Source organism: Palaemon carinicauda, chromosome 19 (genome assembly GCF_036898095.1).
Source record: "Palaemon carinicauda isolate YSFRI2023 chromosome 19, ASM3689809v2, whole genome shotgun sequence".
NCBI classification, from domain to species: domain Eukaryota; kingdom Metazoa; phylum Arthropoda; class Malacostraca; order Decapoda; family Palaemonidae; genus Palaemon; species Palaemon carinicauda.
This window is the reverse complement of record NC_090743.1, coordinates 76306163-76323909: the sequence shown is the minus strand read 5'-3', so window position 1 is coordinate 76323909 and position 17747 is coordinate 76306163.

Below are 17747 nucleotides of genomic sequence, written 5' to 3'. Positions count from 1 at the left end.
CCTCGCCAAGCTTGGTCAATCATGTTAACAGAGTTGAGGATGCTGAAGTGTTCCTTCCAGAATTCCTTTAGGGTCAACTTCGTGTCACTGGTCACTTCAAAACACTTTCTGAAAAGGGCCTTGGTATAGAGTTTTTTGAAGTTTGAAATGACCTGTTGGTCCATGGGCTGGAGTATGGGAGTAGTATTGGGGGGCAAGAATTTGATTTTGATAAAGCTGTATTCTTCTTTCAAGTCATCCTCGAGACCTGGAGGATGTGCAGGAGCATTGTCCATAACCAGAAGACATTTCATTGGCAAGCTCTTTTCAATGAGGTAAGCCTTAACCTGGGGGGCAAACACTTCGTTTATCCACTCAGTAAAGAATTGTCTTGTGACCCAAGATTTAGTGTTCGAGCGCCACATAACTGGTAGTGCACTTTTACAAATATTATTTCGTTTGAACACCCGGGGGTTGTCCGAGTGGTACACTAACAAGGGTTTGATCTTGCAATCGCCACTTGCATTTGCACACAGCAACAATGTTAGCCTATCTTTCATTGGCTTGTGACCTGGCATCTTCGTCTCGTCCTTGGTAATGTACGTATTGGCTGGCATTTTCTTCCAAAATAACCCAGTCTCATCACAATTAAAGACTTGTTGTGCGATCAAATTTTGTTCATTTATGTACCGATCGAATTCCCCCACGTATTTATCGGCTGCAATTTGATCCGAACTAGCTGCCTCCCCATGCCTAGTAACACGATGAATACCTGTTCTATTACGAAACTTTTCAAACCAACCCCTGCTCGCTTTAAATGTAAATGAATCACTTTCACTGGTACTCGGACTTTTCTTCACTAATTCTTCATAGATATGCAACGCTTTTTCACAAATGAACGCTTCACTAACACTTTCCCCGGCCAACTGTTTTTCTTTAATAAATATTAAAAGCAACTTTTCCATCTCCTCAATCACTTGTGGCCTTTGCTTAGTTACCGCCGTAACTCCCGTTGCAACATTCGCCTTCTTAATCATTTCTTTATGCTTTAAAAACGTAGAAATGGTCGACTTCGCCATTCCGTATTCTACCGCTAAATCGGACACTCGTACACCATTCTCATATTTCGCTATAATTTCCTTCTTCAACTCGATCGTTGTTCGCACTGTTTTCCTCTTCTCCTTCCCCTTAACACTCATTACTTTCTTGGGACTCATTATGAAAGCTAAAAAAGCAATTAAAAGCACTGAAAATCACTAAATCACAACGAATGCTGATCGCGCGTTGTCTGAGTGACGCTCTCGAGAGAACTGATGCTTCCCGAACAAGCGAGAGTGGCCGAGATGGCGCGATCATCACAAAGCCCATGCGGTCGTCACGTGTTCGGCTGGTCGAGTACCGAATTTTTGGTCGAGCACCGCAGCAAAAATTTCTCGAAAATTTTGGTCGAACTCCGAATTGTTCGAGTATAGAGTCGTTCGACTACCGAGGTATCACTGTATTACATAAGCACCGATTTGTTATAATCTATCATGATTTTCTTATAATGCATTTATAGTGCATTACATTATTAGTTCTCTCTTATTCGATTTCAGGATGCCAGAAAAATTCAAATCATTCATATTTCTCTCTCTCTCTCTCTCTCTCTCTCTCTCTCTCTCTCTCTCTCTCTCTCTCTCTCTCTCTCTCTCTCTCTCTCTCTCTCTCTCTCTCTCTCTCTCTCTCCTGGGGGTGGTTGCCAAGTTTCTTTTTCTTGCACATATCCTCCGCCACATCTATTCTAATTCAAATGAATTAGCGAAATCATGAATTTGGGAAATGCAAGAAGGAATGAAAAATAGGAATGGGACTACGTGGAATGAGGGATAGGAAAGAGGTTAAGAATGATTAATAAGATGAAAATGACGTATTAATGCTAGAAAAGAGAGGATCAATGAAATCGTGAAAAATAATGAGAATCAAAAGTGTTGGAAAGATACGTTGTAGATGTGTTTGGGAGAGAGTAAAGTAAATTTACGAAAGGGATTTGGGAAGGAATTGGGAAAAGGATCAAGGTTATGATAATAAGTGAATGATAATAATAATGTGAACGAGATATGCTAATAGGCATGATATGTTATATCAGTGAGGTAATTTTGCGAAAGTGAATGGTCAAATCAATGGGATAATATTGTGAAAGTGAATTAAGGTTGGCGATGGACTATGCAGATTTGATCAGCTGATTTGAATGTAAACAATGCATGAGATTATAATTCGCTGTGATGTTAATTATGAATACGATACTAAAATGTGAATATTACATGCATTATTATTGGATCTAGCTAAGTGAAACACCAGTTTAATCAAAATTGGTTTGTTTCACATATAGCTGTAATTTGTATCACCGTAAATGGATACACACTGTACAGAGAGAGCTAGGACCAGCCGAGTATAGAGATGGGTAGTGGCGCGCAGCGCTTCCAGTGTAAAGGAGCGTAGGCTATTGGAAATCATGGCCCAGCTTGAATTTTATTGCAATTTTTACGGGAATTTTTATTTAATAGGTACAGTATTGCATTGTACTTGGCCATCCTAATATTGTTGCCAACTATTAGAAATCAAATTCTTAATGTTGGGTAAACAATCATCACAAAGATTTGTTTTCTCTCTCTCTCTCCTACTTGGCTGCGAAAAACCGAAACTGCGAAGCAAGAAACTGCGGTTAATGAGGTGTGATCGTTATCTCAGGAGAGACCCGACAGTCATATTGAATTCGGGTTCTATGGACGTAGTTATCAGCCTGCAGAAACTTCCACAGGTTTGCCAAGACTGCATCAGTCAGAACGCAAGTCCTTCGATACGAGGGATCTTCATTTCCTCTGGTTCTCTACGAGATCCGATCAAGAGACTGTCCTGATAAGGAGGTTACCAGTTGAGAATATCATTCAGGTAGTCAATCTCCTCGGTTTCCCGGACTTGTCTTTTTCTATTGAAGCATCAAAGAATAGGGGGAGGCCACATACGGTACCACACGTCCCTAGGATTATGGTCAGAGCTCGAATGGTACTGTCTCTTAATCTCCTGAAAAGTCATCTTCTTCCCATGGGAAGATTTGCCTATAGTGACGGCAGAGATTCGTCTGTTTTCCCATTCACAGGAAACACTTCCTGTACCTACATGGTCTCCCCTTCTGGGGATCCTGTTTACGGGTTTTGGAATTTGCCCAATCCACCCCTTCTGCGACAGACTTTTTCTGCCAGCCTCTATTCAGAGGCATTAATTTTTTCGAGAAGCAGTGCGAGTAAACAATGACAGGCATTGATTTTCCTGCGAGAGAAAGACTGCTTTCTCTTGTTAGGCTCCCTTTTGAGTGACTCCTCCGAGGATAAATGGCTTCTCCCCACCACCGAGCAGGTCTCGTCGGTAGTCTTGTCTCGTTAAGAAACTCTGCTAGCCCATCAGACTCGCCTCGCCAGCAAGACAGTTCTTTCCTAACAGACACGTCACGTCCAGTGACAGGTCTACAACATCAGGGAACCAATTTAGGACTTCCTTTACGACTTGATTTTCTCCGTGGTGAGGATCTTGAAAGGTTTTTCTCTCGTCTCAAGGGTGCTATTCTAGTAATAGACCCTCAAATTGCCATTGGGATGAATTCCGCTCCTAGACTTAGGCAACAGAAGACCTGTGTTCATTCCTCGAGCATCTCCGCCAATCGTCGCTTTTCACAAAGTTTGAGCCTAACTACCCGTAGTCGGATAATAAAGCCCCTCTACAGGGCATGGGTTGCTTTCTTCGGTCTTGGAGGTGCCCCCCCCCCCAATGACCCAGGACTCTTACAGGTCTTCACCTGATCCCAAGGTCAGGTCTCTCCCGTTGTTACCCTCGGCCAAGAGAGTAGGCATACCCTATGAGTCACCCTCAACGTCTCTCACTCGCTGCAAGGAACCAAGTATCATCCAACTTATTTCCAGACAGCTCGGACCTCAGATTCAAGCCCCTTCAGACTGGTATCTTCCGTAACGTGATCAATGATTCGCATCAATGGCTAGTACTCGGTGAATAACTTGAGGTTATACCTTGAGGAAGATGCTGTAGCTCTCCCCAAAGGTTCGGCACACTTCGCCAACCCTAGGAGGGTCAGAGCTAAAGGTTTGTACGTTAGGAAAAATACAAATTACTTCCAAATTTCTCATATTAAAGTGAATTTATAAATGAAAATGAAAAATTTTACACTATGAATAATTATTGCATGAATACAGGTCATATGAAATTGTGTTCATACAATATATAAAGCTCTGCCATACTGTGTTGATCAGTATGGGGTTAACCAAGAATAGACATCAATACAAAAGAAGCTGTAGACCTTCCCTTGTTGATTATCTTGGAAAGATATAGACCCTTCTCCTGGCTACATTACAAACACCATTGCCTCCTTAACTATTTACATAATGAAAACAATTCTTAGGTCAAATATTTTAACTGTATTCAGGAATTTTAGTCATAAGGCTCTTATTTTGCACCCTTCCCAGATAGTTTTGGTGTTATATAAGTAGCATTTTCAGGATATTCAAATGTCTTTGATGACACCAGTGCACTTGGAATTCCAGCTAAGACATGAAGAAGAATAGCATTTGTTTCTTCTCTAAACAAATCTTATGCTATTTAATAGGGATTATCTTTTGGGGAAACTGGAAGACTAGTCATTAAGACTTTGATGCGCGATGGAAACCACCAAACCACTAGTTAGTGGGAGGATGGAGGGGGTATCTGGGGCAACCGGGTACCCCAACTCACTCGCACATCACCACTTTTTCTTTTGGTTCTGGAGAGACTGGATGTGTCCGGTCTCTGCTCCCGCTAAGACTTAGCCATACAGAACATTGCTTTCAAACTGCTCTCTCTCTCTCAGGTGTGATTGCTCTCTCTGACGCTCCTCATGCGCGTGTGTTCAGGACTTGAAGGGCGCACTTGTGGCGCCTTCATGACCTCCACTCCTTACGTCCGATCTGCAGAGGGCTTCGTTGTGAGCAGGGTTCCACTTGCGACAAGTGTAGGGAGTGGTTTGCCTCCCAGTGGGAGAGGTTTCAACATCGGCGAAAGAAGAAGTTTATGAGAGACCCTTCGCCTTTGGGGTCTTCTTTGAGGGCTAAGAGACCTCGGACTTCTCTCATCCCGCAACCTCTTCCCAAAGTTCCTACTGGATCTGACTCTTCCTAGGACTGGTTGAGTAGGAGCCTAGACCGATTAATTCCTTGGCAACCTTGGAGTACCGGGGACATGGTTGCTTTCCCTAAAGAGGCACCCTCACCCCACCCTCACGCATATAATTTTCACTTAAAGATGTGTTGTGGTTGGATGTGGCTAGACCTCATTCCAAGGAGGTCCTCCTTGAGCTCCTTCAGCAGGGTGCCCAGAGGGATCCTGTTCCTGCTGCCCTTGTTGTTGCTGTCTCTTCTCATGTCAACGCTTGGCTGTGTGTGAAACCCATCTCTCTCCTTCCCCCTATTCCAGCCAGTGTTGTTCCTGACCCTCTCTTCAACGACCTCATGGAATCGTAGACCTCTACATTCGTCCTCTGCCAGGCAGCTTTCCAGTTTGCAAGATTGGTGATTTTTTCTTCGCTTTCCTGTTTGTGATCGTCGGTCTCCTCGGGATCGTCACTCGCCGGCTCGTGCTCGTCACTCAACAGATCGGGATTGTCAATCTCCCGAGCGTGGTCGATGCTCCTCTGACTGTCGTTCTCCTGCTGATCGTCGTTCTCCAGCTGCATGCTCGCCCTCTGCTCGCCGTTCATCAGGACAAGACCTTCCAACGTGTCGGTCGTCGTTTCGTCACTTCAGACGCTCTCCTACTCGGTGTTTTCCAGCATGCAGATCTGTGACACTATGGTCTACTGCTCGTCGATTGCCCACACGACACTCTCCTGCGCGTCACACCTCATCTCATCGTGCTGCTCTCCATCATGCTTCTATGCAACACTTTCCTGCTCGTCGCTCACCATCTCGCCGATCACCTACTCATCGATCTCGTACGTGACGTTCCCCAACACGTTGCTCGCCACCTGACGCTCTCCAGCGCGTTGCTCGTTATTGCGACACTCCCCAGCGCGTTGCTCGTTATTGTGACGCTATCCAGAATGTTGCTTGTCATCGCGACGCTATCCAGCATGTCGCTTGTCATCGTGACGCTCTCCAGCGTGTCGCTTGCCATCGTAACGCTCCCCAGCTCGTCGTTCGCCATTGAGACACTCCCCAGCGCGTCACTTCCCTTCAAGACGATCTCCTGCGCATCACACATCATCTCACTGTCACTTGCCTTCCAGAGTATTGCTAATGCGTCACTCGCTTTCTCGCTGTTCATCTGCCTTACGATCATCTGCTCGCTGATCTTCAGCATGCGATCGTCGGTCGCAAATCCGTCGAAAGTCTCTAAGGTCTTCTCCACGTTCTCCATCTCTTGATCCTGAATAGCTCGCCCTTGCACGCGAATCATGTACCATTGCGTGTGAATTAGATGTTTCTGCGCGCGTTGCACGTGCACTTGCAAACTTGCTCAGCGGCAGCTTGCAGAAGGCGCATCCCCTTTTTAAAGGTCCTCCATCATCCTCCGAACAGGTACGCTGGCATGCCTTTCTCTCCAGATCATCCATTGAAGGTGTTGAAAGAAGACCAGCTGATGCCTATTCCTCTTCCATATTTCCCGCAGGAAGTGTTCTCCACCTCCAGGGCTCTGCAAGGACACCCCGGACCTGTCATCTGTTGGCGAACAGCTATCCTGTTTCGACAACCTTATTAAAGCGGTCAAATTGGCAATAGTAGATCCTCTCCAACCAGCGCAGACTCCTCATAGACAGAGGCCCTTTATAGCCTCTACCCCGGCCATCCAGTTGGAGAAGTCAGTTTCCTTCTCCTCTTGCTTTGCCTTTCCTACTGATCCCAGGAAGAGACCTGCTTCTGCTAGGGACCCAGTTCCACCGATGCCCCTCTCTCTCATTGGGAGAGCGAGAGGAGGTGCAGAGGGCGTCCAGGCTCTAATGCAGGATTTCAACACCCTGGAGCCTACACCTGTCATGTCAGCAAGACAGAGGAGGAGGATGCCGAAACAGAATTCTCCTCACACCGACCTTATTCACCCTAGGGTGAGCAGAGACATAGGCTCTTCTCACGATATTTCTCACATGCTTTGAGGTAGTTCCTCCCGAACTATGGCCTGCCTCCAGGAAACCACCAGAGTACGTGGAACCTCAATCAAGAGAGGTTCAGGCTCCTAAGTAATGACAGGTACCCTCTAGACCTTCCTCGGCGTCAATGACCTTCGATATCAGGATGCCAGAGAACTTCAAATCAATCAATCCAGACCTTCCCTGCTTTAAGAGTATTTGCTATCCCGTAGGGAGCCTAAAGATACGAAAACGGTTCCTAAAAACTCCAAGGCATGTAAGGCTCTCATGTAATAGAGGGCCATAGGTTCTCCTGTGGCGAATTCCTCACCCAACCTTGTAGTGGTTTGCGGACAGTGGCCAGATGTAGCACGCAGACTGCCTAGTGTCCGAATGCTGACCATACTCCGATGTTCACTACACAAAACGAAAAAACGGTGGAATAGCCAGAAATCTGGGCAAAAGGCAAACGGTAAAGAGAATTGGGCATTGTGCACCACCCCTCGATTTTTTTATACTGGGTAAGGGGACCCAGCTAAAACCTCAAATTCCCCATTATCTTTTCTTGGGTTCCCTGTCTCCCTCCACAGTGCTGTGCACGGAGTCCTAAGTAAGAGGAGCAGTTTACTTTCTAGGAAAAATATTTTCTTATTTACACATAATTGAACATTAGGAGAAGGAAAGAAATAATATTAAAAACAGAGAAAAACAAACTTCAGGCTGGAACGGGGAATATCTTAGGTGAGGGAGTGTATTGAAAGAGGATTAACAACAACAAAAACTTATTACAAAAATGAATAAAAGAAAACGGTTGACAAATACTTAAATAAGAAAACACTAGTGTCCCTTTACACTTCAGTCTCACAATAACAAGATTCAAAAATGATTTGAATATAAAAAAAAAAAAAAAAAATTCCCCACACATTGTACACTCCCAGAACACTAAAATAATCTGTACTCACAATCATAGATAATTTAAAGATGATTAATTATATGCATATGCAAGCTACTGGACAGTATTGAAATTTAATTGCAACCGGTTACCCTTTGATAAAATAAACAATGCGGCTGGTTCTGAATGCGGCTTTTAACAGGACTGCGTGCCAAAGAGTGATAAGCATATGTTGACTTGAAAACTGTTAATGCTCAAATTTATCCAAAACTCATCCAAGGAATTATTTGTATCTTCTCTATAGGCTTCTTTATCCTGAACTTGTTATTCTTCAATTGACAAATTTGTAATACTATTCTGTGATATGTTACTAAGAAAAGACAAAATTGGTGGCCTCTTGGTGTCTTGGAATAGATGTGCAGAATTCAAAGTCAAATGGTGAATGCAAAATTGTTCCAGGACTGAAGTTCCTAATGTGGACAGTACAGTGGTGTGCTTTCGGGTGAGTGAGAAACCACATAATTTTCACATGCTAACACTTAACTGGAGGAATAAACAGATTCTTTACAAGCATAGAATTGTTACAAGGATACAGTCAGCAGGTAAATGCTTTCAATCACAAAGGATATCATCCCATTATGGGCCATTTTCTACCCCTATCAAGTGAGAATTTCCTGTCGGGATCATTATCTCCACTATGTCCAGCTTTGAATAAATAATCATATTCATTGTTCTTGTTCCCAATTTTTTCCACAGGCGAAAATGACCACTGTACAAATCTGGTAATAAGTAACAAACATATCTGTATAAAAGTTTACAAAAGACACACTTATTAGCAGAACACTTGAATTCTCAACTTCAACAAATCATTACCTAGTCTTTTCAGGCCGACCAAAACCAAGATGTCTGAAATACAGCGGGATCAGAACGGAGATGTTCCAATCATTACACCTCTACTTGACTCCCTACTGCATGTAGGGTATTATTGTAATTACCTGTTAAGAGAAACAATAACAGATTAAATCATTTCTTTGGGAGAGCTTGAGGCTTACTAAACACACTTTACAATGAATACAACTGACAATTTTGAAAATAATACGTATTTTTTCTAACAAACAAACGATTAGTAAAGTTTTTTTTTAACATAAACCCTTATTCATTGTAACGTCCCACCTGTTGATGACCTTGGCCCACCCCAGGCTCCTATGGGTGAGAGCTTGGAGGTGGATGATTTCCTGGACTCTAACAAAGACAACTTCACTGAGGCAGCGAATCCTAATTATCAGTCCGAAGCGGAGCATAGGAAGTCTGAATCCGCCTTCCGTCAGGTCCTAGTATGCATGAGGGCTACCATTGGGTTGTCTAACCCGGAGGCAGATCCTCAGGACGGCAGAGACATGGTCCTGGACCATATGTATGGTACCCAGTGACCCCCTTAGACCTGTTCCACTATGCCTTGGTCTAAGGGATTGATGGCAGCCAAGAAAAAGGCGTTTTCTCCAAGATCGCTGGCTCCTCCAGCTCACTTCGTGCTGGTTCGTCATCTAGGCTCCTCCCGCTTCCTTTCGTCCAACTGAGGAGGCATTACGAGGTCAAAGATGAACCTATCCTGGCTTTGACGTTGGATCCCTCTTTTTAGGCTCTCTCAAGAGGAATCCCCATAGAGAGGCTTTCGGGCACTTTCTCTGCCTCTGAACTTATCAACATCGATAAGGTCGCGAAGTATGCCATGCAGACTGCTTCATGGCTGGATCTGTGGTTGGGTTCAGTGGACTACTTTCTTTGAACCGAGGGTTGGTCCAAGGAGAGTACAAGGTGGTCCATGGAGACCTTTCTCTTGTCAGGCACTTGGATCTTGGAGTTCCTTTCCTACCCGGTTGTCAACCTGTGGGCAAATGTAATCCTTAAGAGATGAAATGTTGTGATTGAAAGGTTTCGCGGGCAGGTTCCTAGAGGTGAAGAGTCTAGGCTCAGGAACTCCACTCTGGAAGGAACCTCTCTCTTCAAGCATTGAAGGATATCTACTAAGGATTCTCTCCTTCAAGGGGCCTTGACAAGCAGGGCCTGTGGGAAGGCTCCACCTCCCAAGAAACATCCGCAGCCCACTAAACTGCCGACCTGTAGGACAGCAGGGTCCTCGAAAAAGGTGTCATGACAGCCCTTTCCTGCCAAAGATCCAAAAGGCTATAAATCCTCCAGACGAGGAGAAGGTGGTAAGGGAAGTGGCAGAAGTCGCTCACTGGTTGGGGGATGGCTGCAACACCGCTGGCAGAGGTGGATGCAGTACGGGTCAGATCCTTGGACAATCTCTGTGATTTGTGTAGGGTATCACGTCCCATTCACACAATCTCTGCCTCCACTGATTCGGGATCCAGTTCTGTCGAGCTCCCATGCAAAAGGATCAGCAAAGGAGCTGGCCCTTCGGGCCGGAGTCCAGACCATGTTGGAGAAGGGCATTCTCCAAGAGGTCCTCGACAGTTCCTCAGTCTTCTTCAGATGACTCTTTTTTGTGGTAAAGGTTACTGGAAACCAGTCATCGATCGCTTGGCCCTGAACAAGTTTGCTCTACAAACTCTGTTCAGTATGGAGACAACAGACAGTCATTCATTCAGTAAGGCTTCAAGACTTCATGTGCACCATGGATCTAAAAGATGCATACTTCTAGATCCTAATCCATCTATTTTCAAGGAAGTATCTGAGGATCATACACGAGAACAGGCAATACCAGTTCAAAGTGCTGTGCTTCGGCCTTTCGACAGCACCTCGGGTCTTCATGTTAGTGTTCGCCTTGGTGTCATCTTTAGCTCACTGAATCGGTACTCGTGGCGACCCTTCTTCAACACCGAGACAGACTTCTCAAGTTTTGTCAGGATCTGGGGATCGTGATAAATCTCTTTGAGAAGTCAACCCCGCATCCCTCACAAAGACTGGTATACTTGGGTATGATAATTAACACCAGTCTTCAGAAAGTCTTTCCATCAGGCGACAAAGTACACAGACTGAGGGAAGTGGCACGCCCCTTCCTCAGACAAGAAAAGCTCCCAGCCCAAGAGGGGTGGTGTCTTCTATATCACCTAGCATCCCTGGTCTGTCTAGTTCCCAAGGGTTGCCTCAGGGTTCGATCTCTTCAGTGGCAACTGAAATCCAGGTGGAGCCAGAACACCGGCTCCCTGGATACTCTTGTTCCCATGGGACAGGAGCAGAGGAAGGGTTGGGGGGGGGGGGGCACATGCTGCACCACACATCCTCAGGGCTATGGTCCAAGTCCGAAAGCTACCAGCACGTATATCTCTTAGAGATGAGATCATTTCCTGGAAGGTCACTCTGTTTTGTTGATGAGCAACAACACTACAGTAGTCGCATACATAAACAAACAAGGCGGTACCTTTTCACATCCCCATGCCATCTAGCAGTAGAGAATCTACGATGGACAGAAGAACATTCAGTGTCCCTATCAGCTCGCTTCATTCCAGGCAAAAGGAATGTGCTTGCAGACAATCTGAGCAGGGTGACTCAGATATTGGGCTGCGAATGGTCTTTAGATCATCCGAAAGCCAGCAAAGTTTTGACTTTGTGGGGTTCCCTGACTGTGGACCTGTTCGCAACGTCCCTGAACTTCAGGCTCCCGCTTTACTGCTTCCCAGTCCCGGACCCTCAGGTTCTCTGGCAAGATGCATTCCAACAACGGTGGGACAACACCACCATGTACGCCTTTCCCTTATTCTGTCTGAAGCGAAGGGTGCTCAACTATACCAGAGCATCCAACAACCTATTCATGACGCTCAAAGCTCCGTTATGGCATCATGCGAAATGGCTTATGAACCTTCAGTAGCTCCTGATAGAGCGCCTGAGGGAACTCCCTCCACGACCATATCTACTCAAAAAGCCACACGTGAACATCTCTCACATTGCAGTAGCTTCTGTACGTCTTCACGCCTGGAGACTATCCAGCAACTCCTCTCAGAGAGGCTTTTCACAACGAGTTGCAAGAAGGATGTCTGGATATCTCTGAAGATCCTCTGCGTCAGTCTACCAGGCAAAGTAGACAGCCTTCTGTTGTTGGGGTCGTGGAAGGTGTCCTCTATGCCACTATTCCAGTAATATCAGAATTCCTTGTTCAGGTATACCTTCGGGAAGAAAAGCTCTCAGTCTGGGTAGTAAAAATCTACGGCTCAGCTTCAAGCATGGCGTTTTGACTGAGAGGAGTTGATCTTTCCTCTTTGTTGGAGTTATCTCTCCTCATACGAAGCTATGAGATCACTTGCCTCCAGTTGGAAGTTAAACCTCCTCCTTGGAACGTGGTTCGCTTCCTTCGATCCATGAAGGGCACTCTCTACGAACTATTACACCTGGCAACAGATCACCATTTCACTTGAAAGACGGTGTTCCTACTCGCTTTAGCTTCTGCAAAGAGAGTTAGTAAACTTCATGGTTTATGCTACGACGTTGCCCATTCAAGGGGATGGGGGGAAGTGACACTCGGCTTTGTCCCTTAGTTTATTGCAGACTCAAAATCCAGCTGTCACAGATCCTTGATTTAGGGCTTTTTGGATTGTAAGTCTTATTTGTGTAACCTATGATCCAGATCAACTGTTACTATGTCGAGTGACGAGTTTGAGATATTATCTGAAACACTGCAGAAGCTTGTGTCAGTGCTTTTTGTTAGCACAGGGAGGGTTAAGAGGAGGGTCATGAAGAATATCATCTCGGCCTGGATTCACAGGGTCATCGACCATCCACAGAATCCTGACCACCCTCCTACTCGTGGCTCAGGTGTTGCAAGCGGGTTTGTGGAAGCATCAGAGGACCTGCTAGACGGGACCCACGGGAACATGGAGCGTTTTCCATTGGTCCTGTGGTATCTGCGCAACAGGTGGTTTAAAAATACCTCAGTCTTGTTGATGGACAAGTATTAGATGGTTGAAGGCACTGGTTACCTGGGATTAGTCTTCATGAATGATAAGAATGACTGACTTGTTTCTTTTTCTTTCATCTTCTCCTCTCTTGGGAAACTGTACCTGTACACGTCCCTGATACTCCTCACAAGGTGGGTATTTGGAATGTCTATGTTTGGATTAACATTCCTATTTTTTAACTCAGAATAATCGTACCTAGCCAGTCACATTGCTAGTTCCTCGCAACCACACAGGTTAATCAGGCAGCTATGGGCACATTACACAATGTCTCCTTTTAGCGAGGTGCCAAGGTTTTTTCAGTTAGTCTAAAACTGTAATTTCAAAATAATTGGGAAATGACCACAGGATGTATAGTAAAAAGACCATTTATAAAATATAGTTACATTTACTTAGGAATTAATTACACAATGGAAAAATAGTTGCTCCTGGTATGGAGACTATTGTATACGAAATGTTTTTGATCAAAAATAGCTCCTGGGGCTGAGAGTATTTGAGTATAGTCTTAATTCGAATAATGCAGTTCTCCCTGCAATTCCCCAACACTTGAAAAGTCTAAAGGATCTGAAAAAAAAATTGCCTAGTTACACCAAGGTATCAAATACAAGAAAGTTTCTATATTAAATCCTTTTCTATAAATTATCGTACCCAAGTTAGATAAGGAAAAGTTCAAATACCAAATTTTTTCAAATATGAAAATGCAAAATTTAGACTAACATACAGAGGTATATGGATTCAGGTTTACACCAACCACTGGGATGAAATTGAATGATACACCTACTGATTTCATAAACTCCTAAAGGACGAAAGTATCACTTGTGAAATAAGGAATCCGGAATCGCAGCCCTCTAGGCAAATAAGGTGACAAAACATTCTAATCATCCTAAAGTAACAAATCAAGTTAGTCCAAGAATAAGAAAATATGTATTTCGATCCAAAGGAAAATATCTAAATATGGGATATGTTTGAGAAGGCTTACATAATTATGATAACTATTATTGAAAATAGTCTATAATGCATCAATTTATATACAATCTGAACTCCAACAATAGCTTGCCTTTTAATCCAGACCAGAAAGCAAAGGACGGGGTGGTATATGCATTCCTGGCCGAAATCGTCCATGGAGGTCAGATGGAGAGAAAGATATCCCATGAGCAGTGCAGTTATAGCAGCAGGGGGTCACGAGTCTTGCCAGTTAGCAAGTCATGATAAGGTAGCGGGCAAAGTCAGGACGAAACTATAGTGCCCACCTTTCCGTAAGCTTAGCTTGCTGTGAGCTCTGCCAACGGTAGAGCTAGACTGACCTTGAGTGAATTCACCGCTCATGGAAGTAAACTCGAATGACATTTCGGTATCTTGATCCATTCCAAATAGTGCGAGTTCGGAAAATCATGAAATCGATGCATTAAATATATGAATATAAAATTGCTGAAAGTACAATGGGAAATGGATTAAAATACATAAATTATTAGGAAAATTAGAACTAAAACCTTTATATATACCTAACGAGATAACCAAACCAAACTTGAAACTATTACTAAACAAAAAGAAATATCAAAATACCATTTAGAAACATTCTTGAGCTAAACAGCCCTCTAAAACAAGTTCAAGAAACCTTGAAGACCAAACCATGTTAGTAATGATAATTATATAATATAAGAATATATTCATGAATCTGTAAACAAATTAAAGCACAAAATATTTATACACTGCCAGAGAGGAGATCAGTTATTGGAATAACTGATGAAAATCAGATTACGTATAAACAAATTAATAAGATTCATACGGAACCAGCAATTATCAGACGTTTGGTTCGTTTCCTGCTGTTCTCTGATGCAACCCGCTTTTTTGTGTTACCTAAAGTCTTCCCATTTCTATGTCTCTCCTCAGGATCTGAAATATATGAATTATATTCAGAAACAGTTGATAAAGGAATGATAGAGGAACAATGTCTTTTACCCTCTCACTGTTCCCCTTTAATACTACAGCTCCCGTGACTTCCTCGAGAGAATTTATTTGTAATTCTTTCACAATACCCATAGGATAATTAGATGGTTTTAAATGTGGTTCTTTTAATAACACGATATTACCAACTTGTAGGGATTTATGAGACACCTTTTTGTATCTACATTTCTTATTCGTCGCCTGATGCACAAGTTGGGCAAGGAATTCCGTATTATAAAGGTCAATCAAGTAACTTCGAGCTTTACGAAGTTTATGATAACTGTCCTTGATATGCTCTATTGCATCAAAGTTAAGATGTCAAATAGGATCAGATTCCACTAGTTTACCATTGTCATCCATAACAGAGATATTGCTAGTAGCAACAGAGCTATCATTAGGAAAATTATCATTTGCTAATAAGCAATCACCACCACCATCTAATAATTCATCAGTTTTAACAGGCAAAACATCTAAATTCCTTATTAACATTTCTAGATTACCACAAAGAACGACACCATAGGGGGATTCTTTGTAAGAAGACGAAATGGTATTAACTGGTACACAATAATCAGAATTAACACCAAGAATAAGCTAGATATCTGAAATTTCCTCACTGCTATGATTCAAGAATTGGTCAGCAAGTCTATATCTCTCTCTCAAAAAGCCCTTAACAACCTTGTTGAGACCTGGAAGAACTAATTTAGTTTTAATCTCTGGAAGACAGATTGCTTCAATGAAGTATTTTGAACCATTCGTCATTTCCAATTCAACAATATCAGTGACGATATCTCTATTAAAGTTTATGACCTTTATAGTTAAAGCAAACCCATTCTTAATTATCGTACAATTATTTTGTTTAGCAAAATTTGCATCAGTGAAATTTAGTTGAGAGCCTGTATCAATGAGTGTTCTCACAACTACAATATTAGGAAGGGAGAATGTGAATGTAGGCAGGATTGAATGTTCACAGCTCTCCTTTGCATTCAAAATTTCAAAATCAGATTGGATTGTCCCTATCTTTATAGTCTTAGGCAAACTCTTTCCAATATGCTTCTCGCCAACTTTAGTTTCAGAGTTTTTACAAAGAAAGCTGAAGTGCCATCTATTACATTTAACACATGGCTATTAGCACACTTTCTACAGGCCTTCAACTGATCAATTCACTCCAACTTGGAGGTGGGGTTTTGTACACAGGATATTTAAATATAGGATGGTTAACCGCCTCAGTATTGCCATCCTTTACACACAAAATACAATGTTGAAAACCTGTCCCTTTTTTATAATTTACTTCTGCAGCTAGAATAGTTGCCGAACTTTTCGACTTCTCTATTGTATCATTTGCTTTGTTTTCCCCTTTATGAAGTAAACTCCAAGCAGTATTGCCACATAGCTTTTGTTCTTGCCAGACTTTTGGTCGGAAGCTTTTTTGACCTGAAATGTACCTAGTAGTTGCCTCAAAAATGTTATCCTCAATATCTCTTAAAAAAGGCTTACTTTTGTTTGTTATTTGCATGTGATGAGACCTGAAAGAATCATTTTATGAAGACCAGAAAAAGTATTGCAAAACCTCATCAGTTGAAATATTCAAATTAGAGAAAGACTTTCTTATGCTCCGTAACTTTCCAATATATTCATAGGGATCTGCATTAGAAGTCAATTTAAATTTTTTTAAACAATCTAAAATTTCAAATTTCATTAAAATGTCTGAACCAAAAGCTCTTTGAAGGAGAGACTTAGCTTCCTTGTATGTTTGTTCTGTCGAAGACAAGGACTTCACTAATGCTAATGGTTGACCACTAAGTTGATTCTGAAGATAAATAAATTGAAGATAAGAATCTACTTTGATAGTCTTCATAGCCTTTTCAAAATCCTTGAAAAATTTCTCCAAATTCTCACCATCAGAATGGCTATACCTTGGAAGAGGTAACTGAGGACATTTGATATTAGCATTAAACTGCAAAGACATACTTTGGCTATTGCTATCAAGCAGAGACAAAGCATTTAAAATTTCCTCATCATATTAATCACACAAAATCAAATTCCACATCAAGAACAGAATCCTCTTCAGTCGTAAGAAAATTTGCTATCTTTTCATTAAGAGTGTCCAACATACCTTTAAGATCTTGTAATGATACGGAGCAAGGACCCACAAACTATCCCATCCTCATCGCCATTTCCAAAATAATTGGGAAATGACCACAGGATGTATAGTAAAAAGGCCATATATAAAATATAGTTACATTTACTAAGGATTTAATTACACAATGGAAAAATACTTGCTCCTGGTACGGAGAGTAGAATATACCAATTTTTTTTATCAAAAATAGCTCCTGGGGCAGAGAGTATTTGAGTATAGTCTCAATTCGAATGATGCAGTTCTCCCTGCAATTCCCCAACACTTGAAAAGTCTAATGGATTTGAAAAAAAAAAAAAAAATTGCCTAGTTACACCAATGTATCAAATACAAGAAAGTTTCTATATTAAACCTCTTTCTATAAATTATCGTACCCAAGTGAGATAAGGAAAAGTTCAAATACCAAATTTTTTAGAATAGGAAAATGCAAAATTTAGACCAACATACAGAGGTATATGGATTCAGGTTTACACCAACCACTGGGATGCAATTGAATGATACACCTAGCGATTTCATAAACTCCTAAAGGACGTAAGTATCACTTGTGAAATAAGGAATCTGGAATCGCAGCCCTCGAGGCAAATAAGGGGACAAAACTTTCTAATCATCCTAAAGCAGGGGTTCCCAACCGGTGGGTCGCGAAGCCCTGGCAGGGGGGTCGTGTAGCTTTGTTAGAGGTAGCTTCGGATAACATTAATTTCATTTCATTTTGCTCTGCATCATCGTCTCAATTGAAAAGTAAGT